This window comes from Rhamphochromis sp. 'chilingali' (genome assembly GCF_963969265.1).
Source record: "Rhamphochromis sp. 'chilingali' genome assembly, chromosome: 9".
NCBI classification, from domain to species: domain Eukaryota; kingdom Metazoa; phylum Chordata; class Actinopteri; order Cichliformes; family Cichlidae; genus Rhamphochromis; species Rhamphochromis sp. 'chilingali'.
This window is the reverse complement of record NC_137936.1, coordinates 2,806,695-2,832,594: the sequence shown is the minus strand read 5'-3', so window position 1 is coordinate 2,832,594 and position 25,900 is coordinate 2,806,695.

The window sequence follows — 25,900 nt, the reverse complement described above, 5'->3', positions numbered from 1 at the left end:
TTGGAAATCTTAGCTCAAACAGCTGCAAAACCTGTTTGCCCAGCACGGGAACCTTGAGTTCTATAAGATAAAGCCATAAACATGTGTATCCGAGTCTTCTATCAAAAGTTACAGCTATTCATATGAAGTTGTACAAAATAGCTTTCTTTCGCCAAGACAGTGCGTTTCTCACTGTTACATGCATTTGAATGGGGAACTCGACCGAAACAAAGTATAAGTTTTCATTATGTGAATAACTTGGAAATCTTAGCTCAAACAGCTGCAAAACCTGTTTGCCCAGCACGGGAACCTTGAGTTCTATAAGATAAAGCCATAAACATGTGTATCCGAGTCTTCTATCAAAAGTTACAGCTATTTATATGAAGTTGTACAAAAACGCTTTCTTTCGCCAAGACAGTGCGTTTCTCACTGTTACATGCATTTGAATGGGAAACTCCACCGAAACAAAGTATATGTTTTCATTATGTGAATAACTTGGAAATCTTAGCTCAAACAGCTGCAAAACCTGTTTGCCCAGCACGGAGACCTTGAGTTCTATAATATAAGGCCATAAACATGTTTGTCTGAGTCTTCTATCAAAAGTTACAGCTATTTCTATGAAGTTGTACAAAAACGCTTTCTTTCGCCAAGACAGTGCGTTTCTCACTGTTACATGCATTTGAATGGGGAACTCGACCGAAACAAAGTATAGGTTTTCATTATGTGAATAACTTGGAAATCTTAGCTCAAACAGCTGCAAAACCTGTTTGCCCAGCACGGGAACCTTGAGTTCTATAAGATAAAACCATAAACATGTGTATCCGAGTCTTCTATCAAAAGTTACAGCTATTTCTATGAAGTTGTACAAAAACGCTTTCTTTCGCCAAGACAGTGCGTTTCTCACTGTTACATGCATTTGAATGGGGAACTCGACCGAAACAAAGTATATGTTTTCATTATGTGAATAACTTGGAAATCTTAGCTCAAACAGCTGCAAAACCTGTTTTCCCAGCACGGAGACCTTGAGTTCTATAATATAAGGCCATAAACATGTTTGTCTGAGTCTTCTATCAAAAGTTACAGCTATTTCTATGAAGTTGTACAAAAACGCTTTCTTTCGCCGAGACAGTGTGTTTCTCACTGTTACATGCATTTGAATGGGGAACTCGACCGAAACAAAGTATAGGTTTTCATTATGTGAATAACTTGGAAATCTTAGCTCAAACAGCTGCAAAACCTGTTTGCCCAGCACGGGAACCTTGAGTTCTATAAGATAAAGCCATAAACATGTGTATCCGAGTCTTCTATCAAAAGTTACAGCTATTCATATGAAGTTGTACAAAATAGCTTTCTTTCGCCAAGACAGTGCGTTTCTCACTGTTACATGCATTTGAATGGGGAACTCGACCGAAACAAAGTATAAGTTTTCATTATGTGAATAACTTGGAAATCTTAGCTCAAACAGCTGCAAAACCTGTTTGCCCAGCACGGGAACCTTGAGTTCTATAAGATAAAGCCATAAACATGTGTATCCGAGTCTTCTATCAAAAGTTACAGCTATTTATATGAAGTTGTACAAAAACGCTTTCTTTCGCCAAGACAGTGCGTTTCTCACTGTTACATGCATTTGAATGGGAAACTCCACCGAAACAAAGTATATGTTTTCATTATGTGAATAACTTGGAAATCTTAGCTCAAACAGCTGCAAAACCTGTTTGCCCAGCACGGAGACCTTGAGTTCTATAATATAAGGCCATAAACATGTTTGTCTGAGTCTTCTATCAAAAGTTACAGCTATTTCTATGAAGTTGTACAAAAACGCTTTCTTTCGCCAAGACAGTGCGTTTCTCACTGTTACATGCATTTGAATGGGGAACTCGACCGAAACAAAGTATAGGTTTTCATTATGTGAATAACTTGGAAATCTTAGCTCAAACAGCTGCAAAACCTGTTTGCCCAGCACGGGAACCTTGAGTTCTATAAGATAAAACCATAAACATGTGTATCCGAGTCTTCTATCAAAAGTTACAGCTATTTCTATGAAGTTGTACAAAAACGCTTTCTTTCGCCAAGACAGTGCGTTTCTCACTGTTACATGCATTTGAATGGGGAACTCGACCGAAACAAAGTATATGTTTTCATTATGTGAATAACTTGGAAATCTTAGCTCAAACAGCTGCAAAACCTGTTTTCCCAGCACGGAGACCTTGAGTTCTATAATATAAGGCCATAAACATGTTTGTCTGAGTCTTCTATCAAAAGTTACAGCTATTTCTATGAAGTTGTACAAAAACGCTTTCTTTCGCCGAGACAGTGTGTTTCTCACTGTTACATGCATTTGAATGGGGAACTCGACCGAAACAAAGTATAGGTTTTCATTATGTGAATAACTTGGAAATCTTAGCTCAAACAGCTGCAAAACCTGTTTGCCCAGCACGGGAACCTTGAGTTCTATAAGATAAAGCCATAAACATGTGTATCCGAGTCTTCTATCAAAAGTTACAGCTATTCATATGAAGTTGTACAAAATAGCTTTCTTTCGCCAAGACAGTGCGTTTCTCACTGTTACATGCATTTGAATGGGGAACTCGACCGAAACAAAGTATAAGTTTTCATTATGTGAATAACTTGGAAATCTTAGCTCAAACAGCTGCAAAACCTGTTTGCCCAGCACGGGAACCTTGAGTTCTATAAGATAAAGCCATAAACATGTGTATCCGAGTCTTCTATCAAAAGTTACAGCTATTTATATGAAGTTGTACAAAAACGCTTTCTTTCGCCAAGACAGTGCGTTTCTCACTGTTACATGCATTTGAATGGGGAACTCGACCGAAACAAAGTATAGGTTTTCATTATGTGAATAACTTGGAAATCTTAGCTCAAACAGCTGCAAAACCTGTTTTCCCAGCACGGGAACCTTGAGTTCTATAAGATAAAGCCATAAACATGTGTATCCGAGTCTTCTATCAAAAGTTACAGCTATTTATATGAAGTTGTACAAAAACGCTTTCTTTCGCCAAGACAGTGCGTTTCTCACTGTTACATGCATTTGAAAGGGAAACTCCACCGAAACAAAGTATAGGTTTTCATTATGTGAATAACTTGGAAATCTTAGCTCAAACAGCTGCAAAACCTGTTTGCCCAGCACGGAGACCTTGAGTTCTATAAGATAAAGCCATAAACATATTTGTCTGAGTCTTCTATCAAAAGTTACAGCTATTTCTATGAAGTTGTACAAAAACGCTTTCTTTCGCCAAGACAGTGCGTTTCTCACTGTTACATGCATTTGAATGGGGAACTCGACCGAAACAAAGTATATGATTTCATTATGTGAATAACTTGGAAATCTTAGCTCAAACAGCTGCAAAACCTCTTTTCCCAGCACGGGAACCTTGAGTTCTATAAGATAAAGCCATAAACATGTGTATCCGAGTCTTCTATCAAAAGTTACAGCTATTCATATGAAGTTGTACAAAATAGCTTTCTTTCGCCAAGACACTGCGTTTCTCACTGTTACATGCATTTGAATGGGGAACTCGACCGAAACAAAGTATAAGTTTTCATTATGTGAATAACTTGGAAATCTTAGCTCAAACAGCTGCAAAACCTGTTTTCCCAGCACGGAGACCTTGAGTTCTATAAGATAAAGCCATAAACATATTTGTCTGAGTCTTCTATCAAAAGTTACAGCTATTTATATGAAGTTGTACAAAAACGCTTTCTTTCGCCAAGACAGTGCGTTTCTCACTGTTACATGCATTTGAATGGGGAACTCGACCGAAACAAAGTATAGGTTTTCATTATGTGAATAACTTGGAAATCTTAGCTCAAACAGCTGCAAAACCTGTTTGCCCAGCACGGGAACCTTGAGTTCTATAAGATAAAGCCATAAACATGTGTATCCGAGTCTTCTATCAAAAGTTACAGCTATTTATATGAAGTTGTACAAAAACGCTTTCTTTCGCCAAGACAGTGCGTTTCTCACTGTTACATGCATTTGAATGGGGAACTCGACCGAAACAAAGTATAGGTTTTCATTATGTGAATAACTTGGAAATCTTAGCTCAAACAGCTGCAAAACCTGTTTGCCCAGCATGGGAACCTTGAGTTCTATAAGATAAAGCCATAAACATGTGTATCCGAGTCTTCTATCAAAAGTTACAGCTATTTATATGAAGTTGTACAAAAACGCTTTCTTTCGCCAAGACAGTGCGTTTCTCACTGTTACATGCATTTGAAAGGGAAACTCCACCGAAACAAAGTATAGGTTTTCATTATGTGAATAACTTGGAAATCTTAGCTCAAACAGCTGCAAAACCTGTTTGCCCAGCACGGGAACCTTGAGTTCTATAAGATAAAGCCATAAACATATTTGTCTGAGTCTTCTATCAAAAGTTACAGCTATTTCTATGAAGTTGTACAAAAACGCTTTCTTTCGCCAAGACAGTGCGTTTCTCACTGTTACATGCATTTGAATGGGGAACTCGACCGAAACAAAGTATATGATTTCATTATGTGAATAACTTGGAAATCTTAGCTCAAACAGCTGCAAAACCTCTTTTCCCAGCACGGGAACCTTGAGTTCTATAAGATAAAGCCATAAACATGTGTATCCGAGTCTTCTATCAAAAGTTACAGCTATTCATATGAAGTTGTACAAAATAGCTTTCTTTCGCCAAGACACTGCGTTTCTCACTGTTACATGCATTTGAATGGGGAACTCGACCGAAACAAAGTATAAGTTTTCATTATGTGAATAACTTGGAAATCTTAGCTCAAACAGCTGCAAAACCTGTTTTCCCAGCACGGAGACCTTGAGTTCTATAAGATAAAGCCATAAACATATTTGTCTGAGTCTTCTATCAAAAGTTACAGCTATTTATATGAAGTTGTACAAAAACGCTTTCTTTCGCCAAGACAGTGCGTTTCTCACTGTTACATGCATTTGAATGGGGAACTCGACCGAAACAAAGTATAGGTTTTCATTATGTGAATAACTTGGAAATCTTAGCTCAAACAGCTGCAAAACCTGTTTGCCCAGCACGGGAACCTTGAGTTCTATAAGATAAAGCCATAAACATGTGTATCCGAGTCTTCTATCAAAAGTTACAGCTATTTATATGAAGTTGTACAAAAACGCTTTCTTTCGCCAAGACAGTGCGTTTCTCACTGTTACATGCATTTGAATGGGGAACTCGACCGAAACAAAGTATAGGTTTTCATTATGTGAATAACTTGGAAATCTTAGCTCAAACAGCTGCAAAACCTGTTTTCCCAGCACGGGAACCTTGAGTTCTATAAGATAAAGCCATAAACATGTGTATCCGAGTCTTCTATCAAAAGTTACAGCTATTTATATGAAGTTGTACAAAAACGCTTTCTTTCGCCAAGACACTGCGTTTCTCACTGTTACATGCATTTGAATGGGGAACTCGACCGAAACAAAGTATAGGTTTTCATTATGTGAATAACTTGGAAATCTTAGCTCAAACAGCTGCAAAACCTGTTTGCCCAGCACGGGAACCTTGAGTTCTATAAGATAAAGCCATAAACATGTGTATCCGAGTCTTCTATCAAAAGTTACAGCTATTTATATGAAGTTGTACAAAAACGCTTTCTTTCGCCAAGACAGTGCGTTTCTCACTGTTACATGCATTTGAATGGGGAACTCGACCGAAACAAAGTATAGGTTTTCATTATGTGAATAACTTGGAAATCTTAGCTCAAACAGCTGCAAAACCTGTTTGCCCAGCACGGGAACCTTGAGTTCTATAAGATAAAGCCATAAACATGTGTATCCGAGTCTTCTATCAAAAGTTACAGCTATTTATATGAAGTTGTACAAAAACGCTTTCTTTCGCCAAGACAGTGCGTTTCTCACTGTTACATGCATTTGAATGGGGAACTCGACCGAAACAAAGTATAGGTTTTCATTATGTGAATAACTTGGAAATCTTAGCTCAAACAGCTGCAAAACCTGTTTTCCCAGCACGGGAACCTTGAGTTCTATAAGATAAAGCCATAAACATGTGTATCCGAGTCTTCTATCAAAAGTTACAGCTATTTATATGAAGTTGTACAAAAACGCTTTCTTTCGCCAAGACACTGCGTTTCTCACTGTTACATGCATTTGAATGGGGAACTCGACCGAAACAAAGTATAGGTTTTCATTATGTGAATAACTTGGAAATCTTAGCTCAAACAGCTGCAAAACCTGTTTGCCCAGCACGGGAACCTTGAGTTCTATAAGATAAAGCCATAAACATGTGTATCCGAGTCTTCTATCAAAAGTTACAGCTATTTATATGAAGTTGTACAAAAACGCTTTCTTTCGCCAAGACAGTGCGTTTCTCACTGTTACATGCATTTGAAAGGGAAACTCCACCGAAACAAAGTATAGGTTTTCATTATGTGAATAACTTGGAAATCTTAGCTCAAACAGCTGCAAAACCTGTTTGCCCAGCACGGAGACCTTGAGTTCTATAAGATAAAGCCATAAACATATTTGTCTGAGTCTTCTATCAAAAGTTACAGCTATTTCTATGAAGTTGTACAAAAACGCTTTCTTTCGCCAAGACAGTGCGTTTCTCACTGTTACATGCATTTGAATGGGGAACTCGACCGAAACAAAGTATATGATTTCATTATGTGAATAACTTGGAAATCTTAGCTCAAACAGCTGCAAAACCTCTTTTCCCAGCACGGGAACCTTGAGTTCTATAAGATAAAGCCATAAACATGTGTATCCGAGTCTTCTATCAAAAGTTACAGCTATTCATATGAAGTTGTACAAAATAGCTTTCTTTCGCCAAGACACTGCGTTTCTCACTGTTACATGCATTTGAATGGGGAACTCGACCGAAACAAAGTATAAGTTTTCATTATGTGAATAACTTGGAAATCTTAGCTCAAACAGCTGCAAAACCTGTTTTCCCAGCACGGAGACCTTGAGTTCTATAAGATAAAGCCATAAACATATTTGTCTGAGTCTTCTATCAAAAGTTACAGCTATTTATATGAAGTTGTACAAAAACGCTTTCTTTCGCCAAGACAGTGCGTTTCTCACTGTTACATGCATTTGAATGGGGAACTCGACCGAAACAAAGTATAGGTTTTCATTATGTGAATAACTTGGAAATCTTAGCTCAAACAGCTGCAAAACCTGTTTGCCCAGCACGGGAACCTTGAGTTCTATAAGATAAAGCCATAAACATGTGTATCCGAGTCTTCTATCAAAAGTTACAGCTATTTATATGAAGTTGTACAAAAACGCTTTCTTTCGCCAAGACAGTGCGTTTCTCACTGTTACATGCATTTGAATGGGGAACTCGACCGAAACAAAGTATAGGTTTTCATTATGTGAATAACTTGGAAATCTTAGCTCAAACAGCTGCAAAACCTGTTTGCCCAGCACGGGAACCTTGAGTTCTATAAGATAAAGCCATAAACATGTGTATCCGAGTCTTCTATCAAAAGTTACAGCTATTTATATGAAGTTGTACAAAAACGCTTTCTTTCGCCAAGACAGTGCGTTTCTCACTGTTACATGCATTTGAATGGGAAACTCCACCGAAACAAAGTATATGTTTTCATTATGTGAATAACTTGGAAATCTTAGCTCAAACAGCTGCAAAACCTGTTTGCCCAGCACGGAGACCTTGAGTTCTATAATATAAGGCCATAAACATGTTTGTCTGAGTCTTCTATCAAAAGTTACAGCTATTTCTATGAAGTTGTACAAAAACGCTTTCTTTCGCCAAGACAGTGCATTTCTCACTGTTACATGCATTTGAATGGGGAACTCGACCGAAACAAAGTATAGGTTTTCATTATGTGAATAACTTGGAAATCTTAGCTCAAACAGCTGCAAAACCTGTTTGCCCAGCACGGGAACCTTGAGTTCTATAAGATAAAGCCATAAACATGTGTATCCGAGTCTTCTATCAAAAGTTACAGCTATTTATATGAAGTTGTACAAAAACGCTTTCTTTCGCCAAGACAGTGCGTTTCTCACTGTTACATGCATTTGAATGGGAAACTCCACCGAAACAAAGTATATGTTTTCATTATGTGAATAACTTGGAAATCTTAGCTCAAACAGCTGCAAAACCTGTTTGCCCAGCACGGAGACCTTGAGTTCTATAATATAAGGCCATAAACATGTTTGTCTGAGTCTTCTATCAAAAGTTACAGCTATTTCTATGAAGTTGTACAAAAACGCTTTCTTTCGCCAAGACAGTGCGTTTCTCACTGTTACATGCATTTGAATGGGGAACTCGACCGAAACAAAGTATAGGTTTTCATTATGTGAATAACTTGGAAATCTTAGCTCAAACAGCTGCAAAACCTGTTTGCCCAGCACGGGAACCTTGAGTTCTATAAGATAAAGCCATAAACATGTGTATCCGAGTCTTCTATCAAAAGTTACAGCTATTCATATGAAGTTGTACAAAAACTCTTTCTTTCGCCAAGACAGTGCGTTTCTCACTGTTACATGCATTTGAATGGGGAACTCGACCGAAACAAAGTATAAGTTTTCATTATGTGAATAACTTGGAAATCTTAGCTCAAACAGCTGCAAAACCTCTTTTCCCAGCACGGAGACCTTGAGTTCTATAAGATAAAGCCATAAACATATTTGTCTGAGTCTTCTATCAAAAGTTACAGCTATTTATATGAAGTTGTACAAAAACGCTTTCTTTCGCCAAGACAGTGCGTTTCTCACTGTTACATGCATTTGAATGGGGAACTCGACCGAAACAAAGTACAAGTTTTCATTATGTGAATAACTTGGAAATCTTAGCTCAAACAGCTGCAAAACCTGTTTTCCCAGCACGGAGACCTTGAGTTCTATAAGATAAAGCCATAAACATATTTGTCTGAGTCTTCTATCAAAAGTTACAGCTATTTATATGAAGTTGTACAAAAACGCTTTCTTTCGCCAAGACAGTGCGTTTCTCACTGTTACATGCATTTGAATGGGAAACTCCACCGAAACAAAGTATATGTTTTCATTATGTGAATAACTTGGAAATCTTAGCTCAAACAGCTGCAAAACCTGTTTGCCCAGCACAGAGACCTTGAGTTCTATAATATAAGGCCATAAACATGTTTGTCTGAGTCTTCTATCAAAAGTTACAGCTATTTCTATGAAGTTGTACAAAAACGCTTTCTTTCGCCAAGACAGTGCGTTTCTCACTGTTACATGCATTTGAATGGGGAACTCGACCGAAACAAAGTATAGGTTTTCATTATGTGAATAACTTGGAAATCTTAGCTCAAACAGCTGCAAAACCTGTTTGCCCAGCACGGGAACCTTGAGTTCTATAAGATAAAGCCATAAACATGTGTATCCGAGTCTTCTATCAAAAGTTACAGCTATTCATATGAAGTTGTACAAAATAGCTTTCTTTCGCCAAGACAGTGCGTTTCTCACTGTTACATGCATTTGAATGGGGAACTCGACCGAAACAAAGTATAAGTTTTCATTATGTGAATAACTTGGAAATCTTAGCTCAAACAGCTGCAAAACCTGTTTTCCCAGCACGGAGACCTTGAGTTCTATAAGATAAAGCCATAAACATATTTGTCTGAGTCTTCTATCAAAAGTTACAGCTATTTATATGAAGTTGTACAAAAACGCTTTCTTTCGCCAAGACAGTGCGTTTCTCACTGTTACATGCATTTGAATGGGGAACTCGACCGAAACAAAGTATAGGTTTTCATTATGTGAATAACTTGGAAATCTTAGCTCAAACAGCTGCAAAACCTGTTTGCCCAGCACGGGAACCTTGAGTTCTATAAGATAAAGCCATAAACATGTGTATCCGAGTCTTCTATCAAACGTTACAGCTATTTATATGAAGTTGTACAAAAACGCTTTCTTTCGCCAAGACAGTGCGTTTCTCACTGTTACATGCATTTGAATGGGGAACTCGACCGAAACAAAGTATAGGTTTTCATTATGTGAATAACTTGGAAATCTTAGCTCAAACAGCTGCAAAACCTGTTTGCCCAGCACGGGAACCTTGAGTTCTATAAGATAAAGCCATAAACATGTGTATCCGAGTCTTCTATCAAAAGTTACAGCTATTTATATGAAGTTGTACAAAAACGCTTTCTTTCGCCAAGACAGTGCGTTTCTCACTGTTACATGCATTTGAATGGGGAACTCGACCGAAACAAAGTATAGGTTTTCATTATGTGAATAACTTGGAAATCTTAGCTCAAACAGCTGCAAAACCTGTTTGCCCAGCACGGGAACCTTGAGTTCTATAAGATAAAACCATAAACATGTGTATCCGAGTCTTCTATCAAAAGTTACAGCTATTTATATGAAGTTGTACAAAAACGCTTTCTTTCGCCAAGACAGTGCGTTTCTCACTGTTACATGCATTTGAATGGGGAACTCGACCGAAACAAAGTATATGTTTTCATTATGTGAATAACTTGGAAATCTTAGCTCAAACAGCTGCAAAACCTGTTTGCCCAGCACGGAGACCTTGAGTTCTATAATATAAGGCCATAAACATGTTTGTCTGAGTCTTCTATCAAAAGTTACAGCTATTTCTATGAAGTTGTACAAAAACGCTTTCTTTCGCCAAGACAGTGCGTTTCTCACTGTTACATGCATTTGAATGGGGAACTCGACCGAAACAAAGTATAGGTTTTCATTATGTGAATAACTTGGAAATCTTAGCTCAAACAGCTGCAAAACCTGTTTGCCCAGCACGGGAACCTTGAGTTCTATAAGATAAAGCCATAAACATGTGTATCCGAGTCTTCTATCAAAAGTTACAGCTATTCATATGAAGTTGTACAAAATAGCTTTCTTTCGCCAAGACAGTGCGTTTCTCACTGTTACATGCATTTGAATGGGAAACTCCACCGAAACAAAGTATAGGTTTTCATTATGTGAATAACTTGGAAATCTTAGCTCAAACAGCTGCAAAACCTGTTTGCCCAGCACGGGAACCTTGAGTTCTATAAGATAAAGCCATAAACATGTGTATCCGAGTCTTCTATCAAAAGTTACAGCTATTTATATGAAGTTGTACAAAAACGCTTTCTTTCGCCAAGACAGTGCGTTTCTCACTGTTACATGCATTTGAATGGGAAACTCCACCGAAACAAAGTATATGTTTTCATTATGTGAATAACTTGGAAATCTTAGCTCAAACAGCTGCAAAACCTGTTTGCCCAGCACGGAGACCTTGAGTTCTATAATATAAGGCCATAAACATGTTTGTCTGAGTCTTCTATCAAAAGTTACAGCTATTTCTATGAAGTTGTACAAAAACGCTTTCTTTCGCCAAGACAGTGCGTTTCTCACTGTTACATGCATTTGAATGGGGAACTCGACCGAAACAAAGTATATGTTTTCATTATGTGAATAACTTGGAAATCTTAGCTCAAACAGCTGCAAAACCTGTTTTCCCAGCACGGAGACCTTGAGTTCTATAAGATAAAGCCATAAACATATTTGTCTGAGTCTTCTATCAAAAGTTACAGCTATTTATATGAAGTTGTACAAAAACGCTTTCTTTCGCCAAGACAGTGCGTTTCTCACTGTTACATGCATTTGAATGGGGAACTCGACCGAAACAAAGTATAGGTTTTCATTATGTGAATAACTTGGAAATCTTAGCTCAAACAGCTGCAAAACCTGTTTGCCCAGCACGGGAACCTTGAGTTCTATAAGATAAAGCCATAAACATGTGTATCCGAGTCTTCTATCAAAAGTTACAGCTATTTATATGAAGTTGTACAAAAACGCTTTCTTTCGCCAAGACAGTGCGTTTCTCACTGTTACATGCATTTGAATGGGGAACTCGACCGAAACAAAGTATAGGTTTTCATTATGTGAATAACTTGGAAATCTTAGCTCAAACAGCTGCAAAACCTGTTTGCCCAGCACGGGAACCTTGAGTTCTATAAGATAAAGCCATAAACATGTGTATCCGAGTCTTCTATCAAAAGTTACAGCTATTTATATGAAGTTGTACAAAAACGCTTTCTTTCGCCAAGACAGTGCGTTTCTCACTGTTACATGCATTTGAATGGGAAACTCCACCGAAACAAAGTATATGTTTTCATTATGTGAATAACTTGGAAATCTTAGCTCAAACAGCTGCAAAACCTGTTTGCCCAGCACGGAGACCTTGAGTTCTATAATATAAGGCCATAAACATGTTTGTCTGAGTCTTCTATCAAAAGTTACAGCTATTTCTATGAAGTTGTACAAAAACGCTTTCTTTCGCCAAGACAGTGCATTTCTCACTGTTACATGCATTTGAATGGGGAACTCGACCGAAACAAAGTATAGGTTTTCATTATGTGAATAACTTGGAAATCTTAGCTCAAACAGCTGCAAAACCTGTTTGCCCAGCACGGGAACCTTGAGTTCTATAAGATAAAGCCATAAACATGTGTATCCGAGTCTTCTATCAAAAGTTACAGCTATTTATATGAAGTTGTACAAAAACGCTTTCTTTCGCCAAGACAGTGCGTTTCTCACTGTTACATGCATTTGAATGGGAAACTCCACCGAAACAAAGTATATGTTTTCATTATGTGAATAACTTGGAAATCTTAGCTCAAACAGCTGCAAAACCTGTTTGCCCAGCACGGAGACCTTGAGTTCTATAATATAAGGCCATAAACATGTTTGTCTGAGTCTTCTATCAAAAGTTACAGCTATTTCTATGAAGTTGTACAAAAACGCTTTCTTTCGCCAAGACAGTGCGTTTCTCACTGTTACATGCATTTGAATGGGGAACTCGACCGAAACAAAGTATAGGTTTTCATTATGTGAATAACTTGGAAATCTTAGCTCAAACAGCTGCAAAACCTGTTTGCCCAGCACGGGAACCTTGAGTTCTATAAGATAAAGCCATAAACATGTGTATCCGAGTCTTCTATCAAAAGTTACAGCTATTCATATGAAGTTGTACAAAAACTCTTTCTTTCGCCAAGACAGTGCGTTTCTCACTGTTACATGCATTTGAATGGGGAACTCGACCGAAACAAAGTATAAGTTTTCATTATGTGAATAACTTGGAAATCTTAGCTCAAACAGCTGCAAAACCTCTTTTCCCAGCACGGAGACCTTGAGTTCTATAAGATAAAGCCATAAACATATTTGTCTGAGTCTTCTATCAAAAGTTACAGCTATTTATATGAAGTTGTACAAAAACGCTTTCTTTCGCCAAGACAGTGCGTTTCTCACTGTTACATGCATTTGAATGGGGAACTCGACCGAAACAAAGTACAAGTTTTCATTATGTGAATAACTTGGAAATCTTAGCTCAAACAGCTGCAAAACCTGTTTTCCCAGCACGGAGACCTTGAGTTCTATAAGATAAAGCCATAAACATATTTGTCTGAGTCTTCTATCAAAAGTTACAGCTATTTATATGAAGTTGTACAAAAACGCTTTCTTTCGCCAAGACAGTGCGTTTCTCACTGTTACATGCATTTGAATGGGAAACTCCACCGAAACAAAGTATATGTTTTCATTATGTGAATAACTTGGAAATCTTAGCTCAAACAGCTGCAAAACCTGTTTGCCCAGCACAGAGACCTTGAGTTCTATAATATAAGGCCATAAACATGTTTGTCTGAGTCTTCTATCAAAAGTTACAGCTATTTCTATGAAGTTGTACAAAAACGCTTTCTTTCGCCAAGACAGTGCGTTTCTCACTGTTACATGCATTTGAATGGGGAACTCGACCGAAACAAAGTATAGGTTTTCATTATGTGAATAACTTGGAAATCTTAGCTCAAACAGCTGCAAAACCTGTTTGCCCAGCACGGGAACCTTGAGTTCTATAAGATAAAGCCATAAACATGTGTATCCGAGTCTTCTATCAAAAGTTACAGCTATTCATATGAAGTTGTACAAAATAGCTTTCTTTCGCCAAGACAGTGCGTTTCTCACTGTTACATGCATTTGAATGGGGAACTCGACCGAAACAAAGTATAAGTTTTCATTATGTGAATAACTTGGAAATCTTAGCTCAAACAGCTGCAAAACCTGTTTTCCCAGCACGGAGACCTTGAGTTCTATAAGATAAAGCCATAAACATATTTGTCTGAGTCTTCTATCAAAAGTTACAGCTATTTATATGAAGTTGTACAAAAACGCTTTCTTTCGCCAAGACAGTGCGTTTCTCACTGTTACATGCATTTGAATGGGGAACTCGACCGAAACAAAGTATAGGTTTTCATTATGTGAATAACTTGGAAATCTTAGCTCAAACAGCTGCAAAACCTGTTTGCCCAGCACGGGAACCTTGAGTTCTATAAGATAAAGCCATAAACATGTGTATCCGAGTCTTCTATCAAACGTTACAGCTATTTATATGAAGTTGTACAAAAACGCTTTCTTTCGCCAAGACAGTGCGTTTCTCACTGTTACATGCATTTGAATGGGGAACTCGACCGAAACAAAGTATAGGTTTTCATTATGTGAATAACTTGGAAATCTTAGCTCAAACAGCTGCAAAACCTGTTTGCCCAGCACGGGAACCTTGAGTTCTATAAGATAAAGCCATAAACATGTGTATCCGAGTCTTCTATCAAAAGTTACAGCTATTTATATGAAGTTGTACAAAAACGCTTTCTTTCGCCAAGACAGTGCGTTTCTCACTGTTACATGCATTTGAATGGGGAACTCGACCGAAACAAAGTATAGGTTTTCATTATGTGAATAACTTGGAAATCTTAGCTCAAACAGCTGCAAAACCTGTTTGCCCAGCACGGGAACCTTGAGTTCTATAAGATAAAACCATAAACATGTGTATCCGAGTCTTCTATCAAAAGTTACAGCTATTTATATGAAGTTGTACAAAAACGCTTTCTTTCGCCAAGACAGTGCGTTTCTCACTGTTACATGCATTTGAATGGGGAACTCGACCGAAACAAAGTATATGTTTTCATTATGTGAATAACTTGGAAATCTTAGCTCAAACAGCTGCAAAACCTGTTTGCCCAGCACGGAGACCTTGAGTTCTATAATATAAGGCCATAAACATGTTTGTCTGAGTCTTCTATCAAAAGTTACAGCTATTTCTATGAAGTTGTACAAAAACGCTTTCTTTCGCCAAGACAGTGCGTTTCTCACTGTTACATGCATTTGAATGGGGAACTCGACCGAAACAAAGTATAGGTTTTCATTATGTGAATAACTTGGAAATCTTAGCTCAAACAGCTGCAAAACCTGTTTGCCCAGCACGGGAACCTTGAGTTCTATAAGATAAAGCCATAAACATGTGTATCCGAGTCTTCTATCAAAAGTTACAGCTATTCATATGAAGTTGTACAAAATAGCTTTCTTTCGCCAAGACAGTGCGTTTCTCACTGTTACATGCATTTGAATGGGAAACTCCACCGAAACAAAGTATAGGTTTTCATTATGTGAATAACTTGGAAATCTTAGCTCAAACAGCTGCAAAACCTGTTTGCCCAGCACGGGAACCTTGAGTTCTATAAGATAAAGCCATAAACATGTGTATCCGAGTCTTCTATCAAAAGTTACAGCTATTTATATGAAGTTGTACAAAAACGCTTTCTTTCGCCAAGACAGTGCGTTTCTCACTGTTACATGCATTTGAATGGGAAACTCCACCGAAACAAAGTATATGTTTTCATTATGTGAATAACTTGGAAATCTTAGCTCAAACAGCTGCAAAACCTGTTTGCCCAGCACGGAGACCTTGAGTTCTATAATATAAGGCCATAAACATGTTTGTCTGAGTCTTCTATCAAAAGTTACAGCTATTTCTATGAAGTTGTACAAAAACGCTTTCTTTCGCCAAGACAGTGCGTTTCTCACTGTTACATGCATTTGAATGGGGAACTCGACCGAAACAAAGTATAGGTTTTCATTATGTGAATAACTTGGAAATCTTAGCTCAAACAGCTGCAAAACCTGTTTGCCCAGCACGGGAACCTTGAGTTCTATAAGATAAAACCATAAACATGTGTATCCGAGTCTTCTATCAAAAGTTACAGCTATTTATATGAAGTTGTACAAAAACGGTTTCTTTCGCCAAGACAGTGCGTTTCTCACTGTTACATGCATTTGAATGGGGAACTCGACCGAAACAAAGTATATGTTTTCATTATGTGAATAACTTGGAAATCTTAGCTCAAACAGCTGCAAAACCTGTTTTCCCAGCACGGAGACCTTGAGTTCTATAATATAAGGCCATAAACATGTTTGTCTGAGTCTTCTATCAAAAGTTACAGCTATTTCTATGAAGTTGTACAAAAACGCTTTCTTTCGCCAAGACAGTGCGTTTCTCACTGTTACATGCATTTGAATGGGGAACTCGACCGAAACAAAGTATAGGTTTTCATTATGTGAATAACTTGGAAATCTTAGCTCAAACAGCTGCAAAACCTGTTTGCCCAGCACGGGAACCTTGAGTTCTATAAGATAAAGCCATAAACATGTGTATCCGAGTCTTCTATCAAAAGTTACAGCTATTCATATGAAGTTGTACAAAAACTCTTTCTTTCGCCAAGACAGTGCGTTTCTCACTGTTACATGCATTTGAATGGGGAACTCGACCGAAACAAAGTATATGATTTCATTATGTGAATAACTTGGAAATCTTAGCTCAAACAGCTGCAAAACCTCTTTTCCCAGCACGGGAACCTTGAGTTCTATAAGATAAAGCCATAAACATGTGTATCCGAGTCTTCTATCAAAAGTTACAGCTATTCATATGAAGTTGTACAAAATAGCTTTCTTTCGCCAAGACACTGCGCTTCTCACTGTTACATGCATTTGAATGGGGAACTCCACCGAAACAAAGTATAAGTTTTCATTATGTGAATAACTTGGAAATCTTAGCTCAAACAGCTGCAAAACCTGTTTTCCCAGCACGGAGACCTTGAGTTCTATAATATAAGGCCATAAACATGTTTGTCTGAGTCTTCTATCAAAAGTTACAGCTATTTCTATGAAGTTGTACAAAAACGCTTTCTTTCGCCGAGACAGTGTGTTTCTCACTGTTACATGCATTTGAATGGGGAACTCGACCGAAACAAAGTATAGGTTTTCATTATGTGAATAACTTGGAAATCTTAGCTCAAACAGCTGCAAAACCTGTTTGCCCAGCACGGGAACCTTGAGTTCTATAAGATAAAGCCATAAACATGTGTATCCGAGTCTTCTATCAAAAGTTACAGCTATTCATATGAAGTTGTACAAAATAGCTTTCTTTCGCCAAGACAGTGCGTTTCTCACTGTTACATGCATTTGAATGGGGAACTCGACCGAAACAAAGTATAAGTTTTCATTATGTGAATAACTTGGAAATCTTAGCTCAAACAGCTGCAAAACCTGTTTTCCCAGCACGGAGACCTTGAGTTCTATAAGATAAAGCCATAAACATATTTGTCTGAGTCTTCTATCAAAAGTTACAGCTATTTATATGAAGTTGTACAAAAACGCTTTCTTTCGCCAAGACAGTGCGTTTCTCACTGTTACATGCATTTGAATGGGGAACTCGACCGAAACAAAGTATAGGTTTTCATTATGTGAATAACTTGGAAATCTTAGCTCAAACAGCTGCAAAACCTGTTTGCCCAGCACGGGAACCTTGAGTTCTATAAGATAAAGCCATAAACATGTGTATCCGAGTCTTCTATCAAAAGTTACAGCTATTCATATGAAGTTGTACAAAAACTCTTTCTTTCGCCAAGACAGTGCGTTTCTCACTGTTACATGCATTTGAATGGGGAACTCGACCGAAACAAAGTATATGATTTCATTATGTGAATAACTTGGAAATCTTAGCTCAAACAGCTGCAAAACCTCTTTTCCCAGCACGGGAACCTTGAGTTCTATAAGATAAAGCCATAAACATGTGTATCCGAGTCTTCTATCAAAAGTTACAGCTATTCATATGAAGTTGTACAAAATAGCTTTCTTTCGCCAAGACACTGCGCTTCTCACTGTTACATGCATTTGAATGGGGAACTCCACCGAAACAAAGTATAAGTTTTCATTATGTGAATAACTTGGAAATCTTAGCTCAAACAGCTGCAAAACCTGTTTTCCCAGCACGGAGACCTTGAGTTCTATAAGATAAAGCCATAAACATGTTTGTCTGAGTCTTCTATCAAAAGTTACAGCTATTTCTATGAAGTTGTACAAAAACGCTTTCTTTCGCCGAGACAGTGTGTTTCTCACTGTTACATGCATTTGAATGGGGAACTCGACCGAAACAAAGTATAGGTTTTCATTATGTGAATAACTTGGAAATCTTAGCTCAAACAGCTGCAAAACCTGTTTGCCCAGCACGGGAACCTTGAGTTCTATAAGATAAAGCCATAAACATGTGTATCCGAGTCTTCTATCAAAAGTTACAGCTATTCATATGAAGTTGTACAAAATAGCTTTCTTTCGCCAAGACAGTGCGTTTCTCACTGTTACATGCATTTGAATGGGGAACTCGACCGAAACAAAGTATAAGTTTTCATTATGTGAATAACTTGGAAATCTTAGCTCAAACAGCTGCAAAACCTGTTTTCCCAGCACGGAGACCTTGAGTTCTATAAGATAAAGCCATAAACATGTGTATCCGAGTCTTCTATCAAAAGTTACAGCTATTTATATGAAGTTGTACAAAAACGCTTTCTTTCGCCAAGACAGTGCGTTTCTCACTGTTACATGCATTTGAATGGGGAACTCGACCGAAACAAAGTATAGGTTTTCATTATGTGAATAACTTGGAAATCTTAGCTCAAACAGCTGCAAAACCTGTTTGCCCAGCACGGGAACCTTGAGTTCTATAAGATAAAGCCATAAACATGTGTATCCGAGTCTTCTATCAAAAGTTACAGCTATTTATATGAAGTTGTACAAAAACGCTTTCTTTCGCCAAGACAGTGCGTTTCTCACTGTTACATGATTTTGAATGGGAAACTCCACCGAAACAAAGTATAAGTTTTCATTATGTGAATAACTTGGAAATCTTAGCTCAAACAGCTGCAAAACCTGTTTGCCCAGCACGGAGACCTTGAGTTCTATAATATAAGGCCATAAACATGTTTGTCTGAGTCTTCTATCAAAAGTTACAGCTATTTCTATGAAGTTGTACAAAAACGCTTTCTTTCGCCAAGACAGTGCGTTTCTCACTGTTACATGCATTTGAATGGGGAACTCGACCGAAACAAAGTATAGGTTTTCATTATGTGAATAACTTGGAAATCTTAGCTCAAACAGCTGCAAAACCTGTTTGCCCAGCACGGGAACCTTGAGTTCTATAAGATAAAGCCATAAACATGTGTATCCGAGTCTTCTATCAAAAGTTACAGCTATTCATATGAAGTTGTACAAAATAGCTTTCTTTCGCCAAGACAGTGCGTTTCTCACTGTTACATGCATTTGAATGGGGAACTCGACCGAAACAAAGTATAAGTTTTCATTATGTGAATAACTTGGAAATCTTAGCTCAAACAGCTGCAAAACCTGTTTGCCCAGCACGGAGACCTTGAGTTCTATAATATAAGGCCATAAACATGTTTGTCTGAGTCTTCTATCAAAAGTTACAGCTATTTCTATGAAGTTGTACAAAAACGCTTTCTTTCGCCAAGACAGTGCGTTTCTCACTGTTACATGCATTTGAATGGGAAACTCCACCGAAACAAAGTATATGTTTTCATTATGTGAATAACTTGGAAATCTTAGCTCAAACAGCTGCAAAACCTGTTTGCCCAGCACGGAGACCTTGAGTTCTATAATATAAGGCCATAAACATGTTTGTCTGAGTCTTCTATCAAAAGTTACAGCTATTTCTATGAAGTTGTACAAAAACGCTTTCTTTCGCCAAGACAGTGCGTTTCTCACTGTTACATGCATTTGAATGGGGAACTCGACCGAAACAAAGTATAGGTTTTCATTATGTGAATAACTTGGAAATCTTAGCTCAAACAGCTGCAAAACCTGTTTGCCCAGCACGGGAACCTTGAGTTCTATAAGATAAAACCATAAACATGTGTATCCGAGTCTTCTATCAAAAGTTACAGCTATTTATATGAAGTTGTACAAAAACGCTTTCTTTCGCCAAGACAGTGCGTTTCTCACTGTTACATGCATTTGAATGGGGAACTCGACCGAAACAAAGTATATGTTTTCATTATGTGAATAACTTGGAAATCTTAGCTCAAACAGCTGCAAAACCTGTTTGCCCAGCACGGAGACCTTGAGTTCTATAATATAAGGCCATAAACATGTTTGTCTGAGTCTTCTATCAAAAGTTACAGCTATTTCTATGAAGTTGTACAAAAACGCTTTCTTTCGCCGAGACAGTGTGTTTCTCACTGTTACATGCATTTGAATGGGGAACTCGACCGAAACAAAGTATAGGTTTTCATTATGTGAATAACTTGGAAATCTTAGCTCAAACAGCTGCAAAACCTGTTTGCCCAGCACGGGAACCTTGAGTTCTATAAGATAAAGCCATAAACATGTGTATCCGAGTCTTCTATCAAAAGTTACAGCTATTCATATGAAGTTGTACAAAATAGCTTTCTTTCGCCAAGACAGTGCGTTTCTCACTGTTACATGCATTTGAATGGGGAACTCGACCGAAACAAAGTATAAGTTTTCATTATGTGAATAACTTGGAAATCTTAGCTCAAACAGCTGCAAAACCTGTTTGCCCAGCACGGGAACCTTGAGTTCTATAAGATAAAGCCATAAACATGTGTATCCGAGTCTTCTATCAAAAGTTACAGCTATTTATATGAAGTTGTACAAAAACGCTTTCTTTCGCCAAGACACTGCGTTTCTCACTGTTACATGCATTTGAATGGGGAACTCGACCGAAACAAAGTATAGGTTTTCATTATGTGAATAACTTGGAAATCTTAGCTCAAACAGCTGCAAAACCTGTTTGCCCAGCACGGGAACCTTGAGTTCTATAAGATAAAGCCATAAACATGTGTATCCGAGTCTTCTATCAAAAGTTACAGCTATTTATATGAAGTTGTACAAAAACGCTTTCTTTCGCCAAGACAGTGCGTTTCTCACTGTTACATGCATTTGAATGGGGAACTCGACCGAAACAAAGTATAAGTTTTCATTATGTGAATAACTTGGAAATCTTAGCTCAAACAGCTGCAAAACCTGTTTGCCCAGCACGGGAACCTTGAGTTCTATAATATAAGGCCATAAACATGTTTGTCTGAGTCTTCTATCAAAAGTTACAGCTATTTCTATGAAGTTGTACAAAAACGCTTTCTTTCGCCAAGACAGTGCGTTTCTCACTGTTACATGCATTTGAATGGGGAACTCGACCGAAACAAAGTATAGGTTTTCATTATGTGAATAACTTGGAAATCTTAGCTCAAACAGCTGCAAAACCTGTTTGCCCAGCACGGGAACCTTGAGTTCTATAAGATAAAACCATAAACATGTGTATCCGAGTCTTCTATCAAAAGTTACAGCTATTTATATGAAGTTGTACAAAAACGCTTTCTTTCGCCAAGACAGTGCGTTTCTCACTGTTACATGCATTTGAATGGGGAACTCGACCGAAACAAAGTATATGTTTTCATTATGTGAATAACTTGGAAATCTTAGCTCAAACAGCTGCAAAACCTGTTTTCCCAGCACGGAGACCTTGAGTTCTATAATATAAGGCCATAAACATGTTTGTCTGAGTCTTCTATCAAAAGTTACAGCTATTTCTATGAAGTTGTACAAAAACGCTTTCTTTCGCCAAGACAGTGCGTTTCTCACTGTTACATGCATTTGAATGGGGAACTCGACCGAAACAAAGTATAGGTTTTCATTATGTGAATAACTTGGAAATCTTAGCTCAAACAGCTGCAAAACCTGTTTGCCCAGCACGGAGACCTTGAGTTCTATAATATAAGGCCATAAACATGTTTGTCTGAGTCTTCTATCAAAAGTTACAGCTATTTCTATGAAGTTGTACAAAAACGCTTTCTTTCGCCGAGACAGTGTGTTTCTCACTGTTACATGCATTTGAATGGGGAACTCGACCGAAACAAAGTATAGGTTTTCATTATGTGAATAACTTGGAAATCTTAGCTCAAACAGCTGCAAAACCTGTTTGCCCAGCACGGGAACCTTGAGTTCTATAAGATAAAGCCATAAACATGTGTATCCGAGTCTTCTATCAAAAGTTACAGCTATTCATATGAAGTTGTACAAAATAGCTTTCTTTCGCCAAGACAGTGCGTTTCTCACTGTTACATGCATTTGAATGGGGAACTCGACCGAAACAAAGTATAAGTTTTCATTATGTGAATAACTTGGAAATCTTAGCTCAAACAGCTGCAAAACCTGTTTGCCCAGCACGGGAACCTTGAGTTCTATAAGATAAAGCCATAAACATGTGTATCCGAGTCTTCTATCAAAAGTTACAGCTATTTATATGAAGTTGTACAAAAACGCTTTCTTTCGCCAAGACAGTGCGTTTCTCACTGTTACATGCATTTGAATGGGGAACTCGACCGAAACAAAGTATAGGTTTTCATTATGTGAATAACTTGGAAATCTTAGCTCAAACAGCTGCAAAACCTGTTTTCCCAGCACGGGAACCTTGAGTTCTATAAGATAAAGCCATAAACATGTGTATCCGAGTCTTCTATCAAAAGTTACAGCTATTTATATGAAGTTGTACAAAAACGCTTTCTTTCGCCAAGACACTGCGTTTCTCACTGTTACATGCATTTGAATGGGGAACTCGACCGAAACAAAGTATAGGTTTTCATTATGTGAATAACTTGGAAATCTTAGCTCAAACAGCTGCAAAACCTGTTTGCCCAGCACGGGAACCTTGAGTTCTATAAGATAAAGCCATAAACATGTGTATCCGAGTCTTCTATCAAAAGTTACAGCTATTTATATGAAGTTGTACAAAAACGCTTTCTTTCGCCAAGACAGTGCGTTTCTCACTGTTACATGCATTTGAAAGGGAAACTCCACCGAAACAAAGTATAGGTTTTCATTATGTGAATAACTTGGAAATCTTAGCTCAAACAGCTGCAAAACCTGTTTGCCCAGCACGGAGACCTTGAGTTCTATAAGATAAAGCCATAAACATATTTGTCTGAGTCTTCTATCAAAAGTTACAGCTATTTCTATGAAGTTGTACAAAAACGCTTTCTTTCGCCAAGACAGTGCGTTTCTCACTGTTACATGCATTTGAATGGGGAACTCGACCGAAACAAAGTATATGATTTCATTATGTGAATAACTTGGAAATCTTAGCTCAAACAGCTGCAAAACCTCTTTTCCCAGCACGGGAACCTTGAGTTCTATAATATAAGGCCATAAACATGTGTATCCGAGTCTTCTATCAAAAGTTACAGCTATTCATATGAAGTTGTACAAAAACGCTTTCTTTCGCCAAGACACTGCGTTTCTCACTGTTACATGCATTTGAATGGGGAACTCGACCGAAACAAAGTATAAGTTTTCATTATGTGAATAACTTGGAAATCTTAGCTCAAACAGCTGCAAAACCTGTTTTCCCAGCACGGAGACCTTGAGTTCTATAAGATAAAGCCATAAACATATTTGTCTGAGTCTTCTATCAAAAGTTACAGCTATTTATATGAAGTTGTACAAAAACGCTTTCTTTCGCCAAGACAGTGCGTTTCTCACTGTTACATGCATTTGAATGGGGAACTCGACCGAAACAAAGTATAGGTTTTCATTATGTGAATAACTTGGAAATCTTAGCTCAAACAGCTGCAAAACCTGTTTTCCCAGCACGGGAACCTTGAGTTCTATAAGATAAAGCCATAAACATGTGTATCCGAGTCTTCTATCAAAAGTTACAGCTATTTATATGAAGTTGTACAAAAACGCTTTCTTTCGCCAAGACAGTGCGTTTCTCACTGTTACATGCATTTGAATGGGGAACTCGACCGAAACAAAGTATAGGTTTTCATTATGTGAATAACTTGGAAATCTTAGCTCAAACAGCTGCAAAACCTGTTTGCCCAGCACGGGAACCTTGAGTTCTATAAGATAAAGCCATAAACATGTGTATCCGAGTCTTCTATCAAAAGTTACAGCTATTTATATGAAGTTGTACAAAAACGCTTTCTTTCGCCAAGACAGTGCGTTTCTCACTGTTACATGCATTTGAATGGGAAACTCCACCGAAACAAAGTATAGGTTTTCATTATGTGAATAACTTGGAAATCTTAGCTCAAACAGCTGCAAAACCTGTTTGCCCAGCACGGGAACCTTGAGTTCTATAAGATAAAGCCATAAACATGTGTATCCGAGTCTTCTATCAAAAGTTACAGCTATTTATATGAAGTTGTACAAAAACGCTTTCTTTCGCCAAGACAGTGCGTTTCTCACTGTTACATGCATTTGAATGGGGAACTCGACCGAAACAAAGTATACGTTTTCATTATGTGAATAACTTGGAAATCTTAGCTCAAACAGCTGCAAAACCTGTTTGCCCAGCACGGGAACCTTGAGTTCTATAAGATAAAGCCATAAACATGTGTATCCGAGTCTTCTATCAAAAGTTACAGCTATTTATATGAAGTTGTACAAAAACGCTTTCTTTCGCCAAGACAGTGCGTTTCTCACTGTTACATGCATTTGAATGGGGAACTCGACCGAAACAAAGTATAGGTTTTCATTATGTGAATAACTTGGAAATCTTAGCTCAAACAGCTGCAAAACCTGTTTTCCCAGCACGGGAACCTTGAGTTCTATAAGATAAAGCCATAAACATGTGTATCCGAGTCTTCTATCAAAAGTTACAGCTATTTATATGAAGTTGTACAAAATAGCTTTCTTTCGCCAAGACAGTGCGTTTCTCACTGTTACATGCATTTGAATAGGGAACTCCACCGAAACAAAGTACAAGTTTTCATTATGTGAATAACTTGGAAATCTTAGCTCAAACAGCTGCAAAACCTGTTTGCCCAGCACGGGAACCTTGAGTTCTATAAGATAAAGCCATAAACATGTGTATCCGAGTCTTCTATCAAAAGTTACAGCTATTTATATGAAGTTGTACAAAAACGCTTTCTTTCGCCAAGACAGTGCGTTTCTCACTGTTACATGCATTTGAATGGGGAACTCGACCGAAACAAAGTATATGTTTTCATTATGTGAATAACTTGGAAATCTTAGCTCAAACAGCTGCAAAACCTGTTTTCGCAGCACGGAGACCTTGAGTTCTATAATATAAGGCCATAAACATGTTTGTCTGAGTCTTCTATCAAAAGTTACAGCTATTTCTATGAAGTTGTACAAAAACGCTTTCTTTCGCCAAGACAGTGCGTTTCTCACTGTTACATGCATTTGAATGGGGAACTCGACCGAAACAAAGTATAGGTTTTCATTATGTGAATAACTTGGAAATCTTAGCTCAAACAGCTGCAAAACCTGTTTGCCCAGCACGGAGACCTTGAGTTCTATAATATAAGGCCATAAACATGTTTGTCTGAGTCTTCTATCAAAAGTTACAGCTATTTCTATGAAGTTGTACAAAAACGCTTTCTTTCGCCGAGACAGTGTGTTTCTCACTGTTACATGCATTTGAATGGGGAACTCGACCGAAACAAAGTATAGGTTTTCATTATGTGAATAACTTGGAAATCTTAGCTCAAACAGCTGCAAAACCTGTTTGCCCAGCACGGGAACCTTGAGTTCTATAAGATAAAGCCATAAACATGTGTATCCGAGTCTTCTATCAAACGTTACAGCTATTCATATGAAGTTGTACAAAATAGCTTTCTTTCGCCAAGACAGTGCGTTTCTCACTGTTACATGCATTTGAATGGGGAACTCGACCGAAACAAAGTACAAGTTTTCATTATGTGAATAACTTGGAAATCTTAGCTCAAACAGCTGCAAAACCTGTTTGCCCAGCACGGGAACCTTGAGTTCTATAAG